This window comes from Dunckerocampus dactyliophorus, chromosome 3 (genome assembly GCF_027744805.1).
Source record: "Dunckerocampus dactyliophorus isolate RoL2022-P2 chromosome 3, RoL_Ddac_1.1, whole genome shotgun sequence".
NCBI lineage: Eukaryota > Metazoa > Chordata > Actinopteri > Syngnathiformes > Syngnathidae > Dunckerocampus > Dunckerocampus dactyliophorus.
In genome coordinates this window covers 14649964-14664625 of record NC_072821.1, presented here as the reverse complement: position 1 = coordinate 14664625, position 14662 = coordinate 14649964, and the positions used below count along the sequence as shown (strand labels likewise).

General features: G+C 40.3%; 1 protein-coding gene across 7 annotated transcripts in view; it reads right to left on the bottom strand.

Moving 5' to 3' along the window:
* Window positions 1-14662, bottom strand: part of sbf2 (SET binding factor 2) — a 107299-nt gene that overhangs the window by 66769 nt on the left and 25868 nt on the right. The gene's annotated exons all lie outside the window — the stretch shown is intronic.

Genomic DNA, 14662 nt, shown 5'->3' with positions numbered 1-14662 from the left:
CAGCCCAAGCCTGTAAAAATCCCTTTCTAAAGTGTCAGCAAAAACCTTTCCTTTCACTTGAGTTTGTGTACAAAAAAGCAGACCGAGACCAATGTCTTCAACTGGTGTTAGTCCGCCTGTCTGTTGTGCACCAAGGTTTGGATTATAGTGTTCAAACTTGACCTTCCATTCATTTCCTATGCCGCTTGTCCTCACTAGGGTCACGGGGGTATGCTGGAGCCTATCCCAGCTGACTATGGGCGAGAGGCGTTTTACACCCTGGACTGGTCGCCAGCCAATCGTCAAGGCACACTTGACCAAATAACTAATAACTTGTACTAATAGAGGAAATTCACCAGGGTCCAGTTTTAACAGAACCAAAATTAATTGGCGAAAGTAATAACTTATTTAAAAACTAACATTTGCATTCACATTTCCAAATATTCTGTCAGACAACATTTATACGATTGAAAACACATGATTGGTGACTTACCATGTTACAGGTTAAAAGTAGGCATACACCTGCTAAAGTAAACCCAGTTGCTATGATACTGATGCAGTAAAACAAACTCACACCTGGAACCAGACCAGTGTAAGCACAGTCTGTTTGGCTGACCATTCAGAGAAGAACAGCTTAAGGGCTTTGCTCAGGGGTACATCTGAAGTGCTGCTGGGAGAGGGGCAAGCTCAGTTACAGCTCTATACAGTGTTATCCTCCTGGCCTGAGTACTGAATCCCTGATCACAAGCTAGCTTATCTCACCTTAAGGTCACATCAACCATTCATACCTAGGTCAACAACACCAATATTGTCAGCGCTATTTTATACATTTCAAGACTCAGTGGAGAAACTGGGAACTGGAAAAACTACAAGTGAAGGCATGACATATAATATTGTGCACAAGCTGTACCGTATATGTGCTCAGTGCAACAGGTGCAAAGGTCACCATGGAGAACATAGCCTTTGTACGGCACACATAGAACGACCCCCACACCCCACTCCCCTCCACAAGACAGGGCATCTCCCGCTCTCAAATTAGACTGCAGTCAAGTGACAATGGAACTCCAGGACACTCTGCTGTGTTGATGTCAGAGTCAAGAAAACTAGTGCCCTCTGGCTAAACTTGCTGCGTCACATCATGTGCTGTAGCCAGGCATGACTGACTCCCACCCCGCTGCACTATTCACTACCTTTGCCTGTGATACAAGATCTGCAGCCTGACCTGCTAAGCATCGTCACAGTTGGGTACACGAGGGGCATCACCGATTGAAAATAAAAATGCCATCTACATTCTCGTACTGTGACGAGACTTTTATTCGGTAAGGCCTACCCACCCCAAATATAATTGGGGTGAGGATGACCCAGGACTAGAGGAAAGAGAGGACAGTATCACAAGGCTTTGCCTTTCTCTGCACTGATAAAGCTTAAACAGGATGCATTTTCCTCTCCATATCTCATGGCATATGATCACGTTACATTCGAAATTAGAACAACTTGGAAGTCAACCAGCAATGAGGAACAGATTGTGATTGGCATTATTGCTTCCACTCTTAACTTTGATAATAATTGTCACCTCATCTTCATCCAATCATGCAACAAACTGATCACAAGCTGTAATAGAACTCAATCATCTTCACACAGCACATAACTTTGTAGCATACCACTGCATGGAAAGTTGGGAGGTGGTGTTTTCCAATCTCATAAGATCATGCCAAAACAGCACTGGTGAACATGCAGAGCCAGACTGAATGAATGTGAAGTAACATCCGAGACAATACACTCAGGAAGATGTGCTCTCCCATGTATTTCCATCATCCTCTTTCTTCAACTTTCCTCATTCATTTGAAAGAGCTGCATGGCAGGAAGACAAACACAATGACGGAAAGTAGAGTGTGAGGTGTCAGGGGCCAGAGTGGGGGTGAGAAGGTTAGTGGCGTGCTGCCTGCCCAGAAGTGCCATATTATGAGGTCTGCAGGATGAGTCGTGGTCAAAACATCCAGAGAGCGATTCGGCCAAGAGGCTTGACGAACCTCCCATCCCCCACCCTCCTTATCCATTGTATTGTATTGTATTGTATTGTACTTTATTTATCCCACAGCAGGGAAATTCACTTGTTACAGCAGCAAGCAAGATACGCAAGTAAAGAATACATAGTGACACATGGTTCAAGTGGTGCAGGTGTTGTAGAGCCTGACAGCAGTCGGTATGAAGGACATGCGGAACCTCTCCTTCTTACACCGTGGGTGTAACAGTCTGCTGCTGAAGGAGCTGCTAAGGGAACCCACAGTGTCATGTAGCGGGTGAGAGGTGTTGTCCATGATGTATGTCATGGATTGCTATTGCAAACAGTCACCATCCAGCAACAATGTTAATTGTTAGATTTGGCTCTATCAACTGTTGTCCAAAACTGGCAACACTGATGCACTTTCCTCATCTTAGCTTCCTGCTGTTACCAACAATCCTGGTTCCACTTCGGTAATGTGTTATGCAATGTTGGGCACATATGGTTCATTTTAGGGAGAGATATTTTTAGATGGCCATGATGGTCTGAAACGCAGAAATAAGGAAAAAAGTTTAGTCATCAGAACAGGAAGAGTCTAAGTAAATTCAGTTGTTCTGCAAGCAATTTTGGCTTCATGAATGCCATATGGGTAGGAAATGCAATGTCAGAAAAAATACTTTGTATTGTATTGTAAATGTCAAGCTGCTGCAGCCAAGCAATGTCCAGAAACAGGCTCAATATGTGGATTTAGTTCGAACTTTGAAAATATGCATTGAGGTTACCACATAGCATACAAGTTAAAAGCAGAAACACCTTCCAAATAACTGTTTTCACTCTCTACAGTCAGGTCCCTGTCAGAAGAAGGTATGCCTTCTTAGGTTACGTTAACTACTTTATTATCTGGAAGGAAATTGTTGAGCTCAAACCCAAAAGCCCCTTCTTTTGCCTTGGAGTCTCTAAACATAAACCTAACTTGCCTTAGTGTCTGTCGAAAACAGGTTAACAAACACCATACTTTCCAAAAACCTACAACTGAACATTTATCCAACTAAAGGATTCTACTGACAAAAAGGTTTTTTTTTTGCTTGCTTAACCTCATACGAGTTCCCCTGAACTATGCCTCAGAGTTGAATCATAGTTCAAGTACATATTCTGAAACATAGACAGCAGCAGCAAAATTCCCTCTCAGAAGTTCAATTGCCCTGGGGCAGTTACTGTAACCTGCACTGGAGATCCTAGAGGCAACATTGACAACAAAACATAATTCGCTAAATTATCCCACTGCTGCAATGTAATCATTTGCTAAAATAAATCAACATGTTATGAGAATGTCAAACATGTTGGGTGATTGCCGAGAATATTTTAAAAAAGGAGAGAGAGAGAGAGAGAGAGAGAGAGAGAGAGAGAGAGAGAGAGAGAGAGAGACAGAGAGAGACAGAGAGAGACAGAGAGAGAGAGAGAGAGAGAGAGGCTGTACAAAAGGGAGACGTTCAATAAGATGAAATAAGACTTCGGGCAGGGATTCTCAGTCATATGCTATAGTCAAGCATTGACATCATTAGTTCAGCACGTCAAGTGCGGTGGGAAAATGGTGCGACTATTTGGAGAATGGCAGCATAACCGTTCGCCCAGACCTCCCTGTCTGTAGCCACCTTCCCCAGTTCCACCTGGGAGACACTCAAGGCTGAGTTATACTTTCTGCACGAACGAGCCGCACAAGACACCGTGGGTGACCTATACTGTGTGCGGCATCTGCTCCCAAACTGCAGAGGGCAGTGTATCGCAAACACACGTCCACCACTAAACTAGAGCGGAAGAAGTTTGCCATTGTTTACTCGACTTCCAACATGGTTAAACTTGCGCGTCTACTTCTTGAAGAAGAGGAATTGCGTTGTATTTATTTGCTGCTGCAACAGAAAAGGAAGACAAGGTGGTCCACTCGTCCTCTAACACCACAGGGACATGGCAGGAGAATGTGCTTACAAAAGGCATGCTGAACATGGCAGATGATGACACAGGACTACTTTCACTTGGAAATAAAACACTCTTTTTAATGCACACCAAATACTTATATACAAATACAAATAACAGTTTTAGGTTTTTCCTCATATAACCAATGCAAAAGAAAGACTACACGGTCTTGTAGTGCAATTCTCAAGTACAAAAAAAAATATTGTGCAATAGTCATTGTTTTAAAAGCACAAATAGTGACAAAAACTGATGCACAAAAAACAACAGCATGAAAACTAAAAAAACAAATATTTTTTGTGCAAGTAAGGAGTACTGGGTTTTTTGTTTGCCAAAAGAAAATAAAACACAACTTGTTTCAGTGTTTCTTTATGCTTTAACTACTGTGCATCAGGGTAGGCTGGCTCATACAAATGCCGGTATTTCTGTACTTCAGCTGCGAGGATCTCATGTTTGTCTGACTGTCTCCGTGTACAGTGGTACCTCTACTTACGAATGTCTCTACACACGAATTTTTCAGGTTACGAAGTACCAGAACGGGAAAATATTGTCTCTAGTTACGAAGGCGTTTCAGGATACAAAGTCAAAAATACAGTACAGTACGCGCTGCTATTCGCCGCTCCCAGAGTTTCCCGAACGTAAACAAACTTGTAGCTGCTCTGCCATTGGCTATCGCCTAAAATCTAACTGGCAACCCGGTGCGTATGCGTGTATCCCAGCATGCTCTTCGTGTCCCCGTCCCGCTCTGTAAACAGTCTATGGTACCACTACGAACAGCTATCATTCACAATGGACCCCAAGAAAGACATGCAGAAAAGTGGACAAGGAGAAAAGAAGAGGAAAAGACTTTTTCTGGCCATAGAAACAAAGCAAGAGATAATAGAAAGGTATGAAAAGGGGATTGTCGGACGGATTGTCAAAAGCCGGCAAAAGCAGACGTCATTGGATCAGTTTTTCAAGAAACGCGAGGCAAAAACACTGCTGGACCAGTAAACAAAGAGGCCAAAAAGTGACAGTTAAAAGGTAAATGAATATTTCTATTATTTCCTTTATTCTTTGTTTTTTTACATTATGAGCCTCTCGTTTTATGTTTATTTTGCGGTAATCTAATTTTAACATGTATTTGTTTCATGTTCTGATGCTCTTTTATGATTTATTTAAAAAAATATCATACTTTTGCGGGGCTTGGAATGGATTAGCGCATTTACATTCAAAAGGCGTCTCTACTTACGAAGGTTTCAGGTTACGAAGCTCCTCCCAGAACGAATTAAATTCGTAAGTAGAGGTACCACTGTACTTAGAAAAATGTGGAGGTTCGCAGAGCGGAAATTTCCCACATAAAAAGCACCGCTCGAGGAGGCGTGGGTGCAAAAATTATGTAATTTGTCCGCACGGAGCCGCGCGGACCTCGCGGATGCGGAAAGCATGAAACAAGCTTAAGATGTTCCCCAGCCAGCTGAGAGAGACTGTCCCTCCAGTGTGCCCGAGGTATACCCTGTGGCTTCCTCCCAGTTCCGCATCAGAGGGTGACATGAGTGTCCCGGTAAAATGCTTCCCACTCCTATGACACTCCCATTCAAAATGACTCCCGTTCCTGTATGGCTGCCTTTTTTTTTTCTTTTAGTCTTTTGGCAATACATTCAATTTGATTTGATGTTCTCCTCATTTAAAAAAAAAATACGATTACAGCAATCCCTTGCCACTTCAGACTTTGAATCACGGTTTTCAAAAATATATTAATTTTAAAAAAGGAGGAAAAAAGTGTTGCAATCACAAGCCCTTAATTAGAGGGTAAGACAAACAGTGATGTGGTTCATCTATAAAAAATAAACATAACACATCAAAAACACATTGCTGAGCTCAAACAGTGATGAATGAAAAGAGTAGTGTAAACAGCTTTATCCTGAGCTTGCAGATCAGCACAATGAAACCCTGCGTCAGAGTGCTGAGCCCCAGACTTTAGAATGCACTAAGATAATGGTTGATAATGACCCTGCTATGGAACAGGTGCTTCCCCTCTGCCGCCTAGAGAGACCTCTGATAATTTACACACCGTAGGCTACAACCACGCATCTGCTGCTAATCATCTTAGCAAAAATCTATGAAAGCTATGGAAGAAGTCTAAAACCCACCCAATATGCATTAGCATGCTTGTGTTGGAGCTATTCCTCTGATAGGAAAGGAAATACACTGTGCACACTAATACTTGTAAAAGGACCTCGCCACATGGCCACGGGAGCGTATGGGGTGTTGTTCTAAAACAATAACAAAGGATGTCTGTATTGATGTTCCAAACACATGATGTCCCATCTCAGCTTCCCTCTCCAGAGTCAACACATTATGTGTTAATTCCTAAAAAGGGCAATGGCTTAACACATATTAATGGCTTAAAATTAGGGCTGTCAAAAACAATGCATTAACGGTAGTAAATACTTTATTTAATTAATTATGTACAAAAGATTTTTGGGTAATTAACGCATAATGGAGAGCCGCGGCTGCCTGTTATGACGAGAGAGTCATAGAGTCTGACGCTCTTTTAAAGCTTTATTCTGACCTGATCACATCAACAGTAGTGCAATTCCAACACCATATACAGTGGTGTGAAAAAGTGCCTCCTTCCTGACTTTTTTTTTTTTATGTTTGTCACACTTAAATGTTTCAGATCAAACAAATTTAAATATTAGTCAATGACAACACAACTGAGCACAAAATGCAATTTTTAAACTTTTTATTATTAAGGGAGAAAAAAATTTCTAAAGCTTTTGGACACCAGTGAACCACACAGTGAAAGCCCTGATCCACAAATGGCGAACACATGAAACAGTGGTGAACCTTCCCAGGAGTGGCCAGCCAACCAAAATTACCCCAAGAGCGCAGCGACTACACATCCAACAGGTCACAAAAGACCCCACAACAACATCCAAAGAACTGCAGGCAAAGAACTTCAGTCAAGGTTAGTGTTTATGACTCCACCATAAGAAAGACACTGGGCACAAAAGGCCCGCATGGCAGAGTTCAAAGACAAAAACCAAACATTAAGGCTCGTCTCAATTTTGCCAAAACATCTTTATGATCCCAAAGACCTTTGGGAAAATACTCTGTGGTCTGACGAGGAAAATAAATTGAACTTTTTGGAAAGTGTGAGCCCCATTACATCTGGTGTAAAAGTAACGCCGTATTTCATACCAACAGTAAAAAACAGTGATGGTAGTGTGATGGTCTGAGGCTGTTTTGCTTCTTCAGGAACTGGAAGACATGCTGTGATAAATGGAACCATAAATTCTGCTGTCTACCAAAAAATCCTGAAGGAGCATGTCCGGACATCTGTTCGTGACCTCAAGCTGAAACGAACTTGGGTTCTGCAGCAGGACAATGATCCAAAACACACCAACTAGTCCCCCTCTGAGTCAAAGTCGCAACCTGAATCCTATTGAGATGCAGTGGCATGACCTTAAAAAGGCAGTTCATGCTCGAAAACACACTGTATAATGTGGCTGAATTACAACAATTCTACAAAAATGAGTGGGCCACAATTCCTCTACAGAGCTGTCAGAGACTCATTGCAAGTTATCACAAACACTTCAATGCAGTCGTTACTGCTAAGTGTGGCCCAACCAGTTATTAGGTTTAGGTGGCAATCACTTTTTCTCACAGGGCCATGTAGGTTTGGATTCTGAAAAAAAAAAAAAGATATCGGGAAGAGGGCAACCACTTTTTCCACACAACTGAATGTATGTCCAACTCCAAACAAACATGTCTCTAGTCCATTCGTCATTGCAACGACACTTCCTCAATATCACTAGACAGACCGCGGGATGCATTCATGGACACTCCGAACATCACAACAACATCTTTAATATGCGTTTATGAGTGGTCTAAATAAACAGAAATGCAAAGAAAAACAATAAGTGGATACTGGTATCACTCACTTTGTAACTCCTAATGCAGAAGTACAATTTGCTTCATTTAAGTATGCTCGGAAATCCCAGAAAATTCATGCAAAACGTGAATTCAACTTAAATGACGTGGTGACTTTGAACACAACTCCTCAGTGCTCATAATATCACTGTTAGTCTGATTCAAATATTCTGCTACTAAAGAAGCCAGTGTTTGGTAAACAGAGTTTCAGACATGTGTGCCATCTCTTAACTTTATTTTAAATATTCAGTTAATTGGGCGCTGTTAATACATACAAATATATATAATCCTGCCCTGTCATGTATCTGTCTTTCAATAAAATTCAGTAAAAATGGGCATATTTCAGATATGGTGATTAATCGTGACTAATTAATTTGAAAACCATGATTAATCTGATTAAAATTTTTAATCATTTGACAGTTCTACTTAAAAATATAAATGGAACACAGACATCAATCAATTTTGTGACACATATAGGGCCAAACTTTTTTGTACAGCATTTGTTGCAGGGGGAAAATTGTCACAGTTCATGGAAATAAGTTAATGTTTTGTTTTGTTTTTTTTTTAATCTGTTTAAAAGCAACAAAACAACTGGAAAACACAATCTCTTTGTCTGAGGGAGGTTTAAGTCATGCGCTGTGGCCTGTATCACATGTTCTATAGTTCATTTGATTGTGTTTATAGCTTCTCACTCCAAAATAAACACCTCAAGGTTTTCAATGGAAGTGAGACCAAAGACATGTCCCCATATGCCAAGAGGTACCCTTCTGGTTTTAAAACGACTCTCTGCACAGGCCAGATGTGATTTCATGCTATGATCTCTTTCTATGATACAGGTGGTTGAATGGCGACAATGCCTTTCATACAAACATTCAAAAGGGGAATAATTATCAGCACAATGGCAGCACAAGGCAAATATAGTAATGGTTTAATTAATTTTGTACATGCATACAAGTCACACTGGAGTGCATCACACAGTGCAATTCACAGTTCCACATGTCCAAAAAGGAGTAGGAAGAAGTAAAGCTTATTTAATCCTACCCCTCATCCGTTTCACACCAATTTCAATACATCTGTTCACCTCCTGTGTTCCAAATGTACTCTTTGCCAATAGGAAACATGTAACAGGAAAATTTTAAGGCAATACAACAATGTGGTGCAATGACAGACAAGGTTTATACTAACTATAACAAAAAATAATACACGTAATATAAGTATAAAACACTTAATATAAATATATAACAGACTTGACAGAAACATAGTTTTATGATGAAAGAGTACAGACAAGGTTCTCACTCAAATGAAGAGTTAGTGGTCAGTGTAATAGTGATTAGACACAGCATTGTATGTACACAGTGGTTCAGGTCAATTTTTCCTTGTACTTTATAAACAAGTGCTTGTACTGTTTCTTGAATTTGCTCATTTTAGTGCATTGTTAATGTTCCTCACTCAATCCGTTCCATACTTTAATTCCACATACTGAAATGCTGAAGGTTTTTAGCGTTGCCTGTGAATATAAGTGTTTTAAGTTAAATTTTTCCCTAAGATCATATTTCTCCTCTTTTTTTGAGAATAATTGCTTTATGATTTTGGGTAGCAGGCTATTGTTTGCTTTATGGATAATTTTAGCTGTTTGAAAGTTTACCAGATCAGCACCTTTTAATAATTGTGATTTTAGGAATAAATGGTTTGTATGTTCTCTATAAGCAGCATTGTGAATTATCCTAACTGACCTTTTTTGTAGTACAGTTAGTGACTTTTTGTGCATTTTTATAGTTATTCTCCCTCTCCATATAGCGTATGAAGTGATTTTTACTTCAGAACAAATTTAGCTTTATTCACAAATGAGGAATTTCTTGCTACTTTATCTTGTATATTTTTTATGAGATTTACAGTTCATATTATCATCTATTATGAACCTGAGAAATTTATATTCGTTCACACTGTCAATATCCACGTAAATTTGTATTTGCGCATACGTATCCATTTTGCATTATTACTTAGGTTCAGGGATAGTCTGTTTTTATCAAACCATCTTTTTAACTACAGTTAATTCATCTGTGATTTTCTAAAATTAGTTCTTGTGTGGCATCTCCAGAACAGAATGCGGTTGTATCGTCTGCAAACAATAATAGCTTTGGGTCTTTTGTGACTTTACAGATGTTGTTTATATATAGGGTGGTCCCAGTATTGACCCCTGGGATATGCCACAATATATATTTAAGCTTGTCAATATATATTTTCCTAGTTTCACATATTACATCTTTATGCTAAGTAGCTTTTAACCCAGAACAAGACTAACCCTCTGCTTCCATATCTTTCTAGTTTTGTAATTAGGATATTGTGATTAATTGTATCAAAGGCTTGTTAAATCCATAAATACTGCAATATAAAAACATATTTTACTCCAGATCCAAACAGAAGCTTATATTCTAAAAATCCTCCAACAGGCTTGATCGGTTTTGCTGCTCCCTGCTCCCCTGTCTAACCAGGATAACTAAAAATGTCAGACATGGATGTAATATACTGCTACTGATGTTATACTCTCAGACTCTCAAGCGAGTCCAAAAGGATCCAGACATTTTTCCAAAAAGAACCTGACACATCTCACCCAGGTAAATTAATAACTCTTCTATATGGAACAAATAGTTAGGACAACATTTCAACAATCAATGCCAGCTAGGATGTCCAATCCTATCTGTTGAGCAAGCCTAAAAGTGAGTTGAGATGTTTGAGACATGTACATAGGTCTACATACAGTAGACTGTGCCAACATTTTTTGGCATTCACAAAAAGACTTGGCAGCAATGCACTGTTTGAGAACATGGATTCCATGTAAAGTCAGTGCTATCAATAAAGGCAAATCAGAACTAACAAGCCAGCCTCAGGAGGTTTTACAATGTGTAAAACATATGACACGAGACTGGGTCCACGAGAACAAGACGAGACAAGATTTGAACATAAATTTTAAGAAAAGTACAATGAAAAAATTTGACCGGGCAGAGTTTTTTATTTAATCAAATATTTTTAAAACAATGCAGGTGCATTTTGAAATGTTTATTGTCCCACAAACTGACGCTCAAAGATATTATTGTCAACATTTTTTGAGATCAAATAAACAACTTTTTAGATAATATGCTGTATAATAATGAGAAGAAGAAGAAGAAGAATACAGATGACTGTTTTTCCTCATATCTACTAGTCTTTTTACATCAGGGCTGTCAAGCTGTACTTTGATATTTATAATAAAAAAACATATATATACATTATATATACATACATATACATTTGAAGACAAATCTTTGTGTTTTTATTAGTTATTAATAACAACATTTTAGCTTTTTCTAATTACATTATGCCTTTTTGCTCTATTTCTCCAGTTTTGCTAGGTTTTTGTTGATTTCTGCAATGAGCCATGTTCTACAAATGATCCCTGCCCCACACTTTGGACACCAATGCGTGTTTTGCCAGGAAGGTGTGGTGTAGCATGGCGATGGAGGATTGTATCCAAACTCTACTTTCTTGGCTCTGTTGGTCAAGGGCTGGGTTGCATTGTGGAGTTTTTTGTTTCGTTTTTACAGCTTTCAGACGTGCATTGCACAGCATTATGAAGACAGAGCTCACTCCTGCTTGACAGCTCGGTGGATTCTTCACCTTTGTTGATGGCTTAGTATAGGCCAAACGTTTGAACACACAAAACACAACCCCATTAATAAGCAGAGATGTCCGATATTGGCTTTTGTGCCAATAGCCAATATGCCGATATTGTCTATAATATCGGCATATAATATCATCTATAATATCGTCTATAACTCTATAATCACGACATCGATATGTTTAACAACACATATCTCCTGTCATGGAATTAACACATTGTGGTGACCACCAATATTGTTTTAGACATTTTGCTTGGAGATTAATAAATTATCAATCTATTGATCAATCAATTGATCGTACTTCCATTTCCGGGTCATGAGGTTGTTGAGCCATTGACATATATACATAGACGCCGCATCGAACGCTGAGCCGTACGTCAACATCGCCGCCATATTGGATGTGTCAAGGTTACTCTGTAAATGAATACAAGTAAATGTACTTACTTTCATAAAGCACCTTTCTACAAAGAAATTTAAGTTAATTCCTCTCATTTAAACATTCACACACACATCCACACACTAATATACTTGGGAAACAATGCATTTGATCTTCTAAAATGTTTTCCCACCGATATTATCGGACATAACTATTAATAAGGCAAGAAATTCCTCTAAGTAACCCTGACAAGGCACACCTGTGAAGTGAAAAGCATTTCAGGTGACTACCTCATGAAGCTCATTGAGAGAACACCAAGGGTTTCCGACACTATCAAAAAACCAAAGGATGGCTACTTTGAGGAATCTAAAATGTGAGTCATATTTAGAGTTGTTTCACACTTTTTTGTGAAGTACATAGTAATTCCACATGTGTTTATTCATAGTTTTGAGAACCTACAATGTAAAGAGTCATGAAAGTAAAGAAAATGCATTGAATGAGAAGGCGTGTCCAAACACTGAGCCAAATGCAATGGGCGTTAATAAAACCGCTCTGTGACTAAGGGTGCGGACAAGTCTGAATATCTACGTGGACTGTTTTGACAAATCTTAAGTAAAATTTGCTCAAATGTAGAATTACTGCAGCTTCTGCTTGAACGTCAACAAGTAGCAAGCAGCTGTTTAACTCCGATTGAAAAAACAGCCACACGTCACTGATGCTGTGAACATCGCGGTAGGTTGGATTGCAAGGTGTGCCTGAAGACCTTAATGCGCCTTTCCAGTAATGCCTTGCACACTGCCACTTCCATTGTATTATCATTCATAGCTGTATTATCATTCATAGCCATGCCATAGTTTACAGTCTTGGTTGGCTTCTGGCTGCTCAGTTCTCGCAATACAGCTTTTTTCCAAACGAAAAATCTTGTCACGTTTTAATATCCCCTACTAAATTTCCTTCCATTCATCAATAAATTGTTTTTCCCCCCCTGTTTATGGTTTGAGAGAATTGAATGCTCTTAACTCCTAATGGTGCCCAGAGAAGTCATCTAGTTAATGGTGAATCAACAGTGCCTCTACTGGTTGCAGACAAGTAGTGCACTACATTTAGCCTCAATTGCTGAATCGGGCCTTACATCCCGACGTTTGTGCTCATCGTGCAAAAATTGGGAAAATCGCAAGAGACATTCACATTGCCCGCACAGACTTTCAAACCCGCAGACAGCACGCAAAGCCCGTAGGAAGAAAGTTGGGATGCTAATTATTTTCTGCGTGCATGCAGGAAAACTTTGCCCGCAGCCAGGTCGTAAGGGCAAGGCAGAGGGGGAGTGCATGACCCTTGCGTGTGTTGCAAGTTTAAAAGTACATTGTGTACATTGGCCGGCCACGGCAGCGACACCTCCCGAGGCAGGCGACTCCTCCAGCTGTACACTCTGGTTCTCCCGACCTCTGTGGACGCACGGCTGCTGCTCACATAGCGTATAATGCGCCTTGCTCGGCCACGGCGGGTGGCTTCTCCCGGCCAACACTCTGGTTCTCTCGGTCACCATAGCCGTAGGTGCCGTAGGAAGCTAGTACGCCCATCTTGCCATCCAAGTGAGTGGGTGTACGAGCCTCGTATAATGCCAGCAGACATACGTCCCCAGTGAGTGAAACGTTTGACAGCCTTATATGAAGCGCACCTAGCACGCACAAGTTCCACGCCGCACTCACGATCTAAAAGCTACCAACGTAGGGCAAGCAGCAAGCACATGGGAGGCACAAATCACTTGCTACATAAGTATGACAACTTACAACCCCTCTGATAGCCTACTTCCTCTACGTGCTGGCCATGGCCAACAAATTTCCCAAAAATTGTGGAGCACGTGAGTGTGGTAACACATAAGTCGGGATGTAAGGCCCGCTTAAGGTTAATCAGTCATCAATTGCACAGAATTGATCATTAAGTAAGTTATGTCTCAGGCTGTCCTTGAAAATCATTGATCAACAGAGCTATCAAGCCACTTAATAAATGTGTTGTGCTGTGTTTTCTCTGAAAGCAATAACATTTCTCCAGTATCCTCTCTGTCTGCGCTTCAGTGTCCTGTGGCTTCAATTTATCCTGTCCCTTTTCCGGGTGAGCTCACAGCGCTTTTCAGCATGGAAAGTCTTGCTTGCTCAATAGCTCCAGCTTTGTTTCCTGGTGTGTTTAGCTTCAGTGGGGCACATGAAGCATTGATTACTCATGTCTTGGTCTTCCTGACAAACACATGATCCTGTTCCCCCACTGGCCAGGACAGCATCCTGCTATGTGGAATGCACTGTTTACATTTTCTCTGAATGTTTTACAAACATCATGAGACAGACGTGCAGTGCGACATGTCAAACTATGGTGACTTGACTCAATGAATCAAGTGATAAAATTATGCTACATTTCTTTTTAATCAATCAGCAGCACGGCACAAAGCCTACGTGTGACTAACAAGCCGTTGAAGAAGAACAATATCATGAAGCATTGTCATGACGAACGAGGCCAGATGAATATTGCAATTAAAGAGATTCCTTCCCCACTGAACTGACCCTGACCTTAGCCAAAAGCCCCAGGTCATGAGTGAGCCAAATCTTAAAATATCATTTACTAAACTTGCATAACCATGACCAAATGTGAAAAGTCTGTGTTTCGTTTTCTAGTTTCTGGATGACACCAATAGTTACAAATTTCAACTTCAGAAAGATTCCCGTAAATGCGAGCTACATTCCTCCTGACAGAAGGGATCTTGGGGGCGGG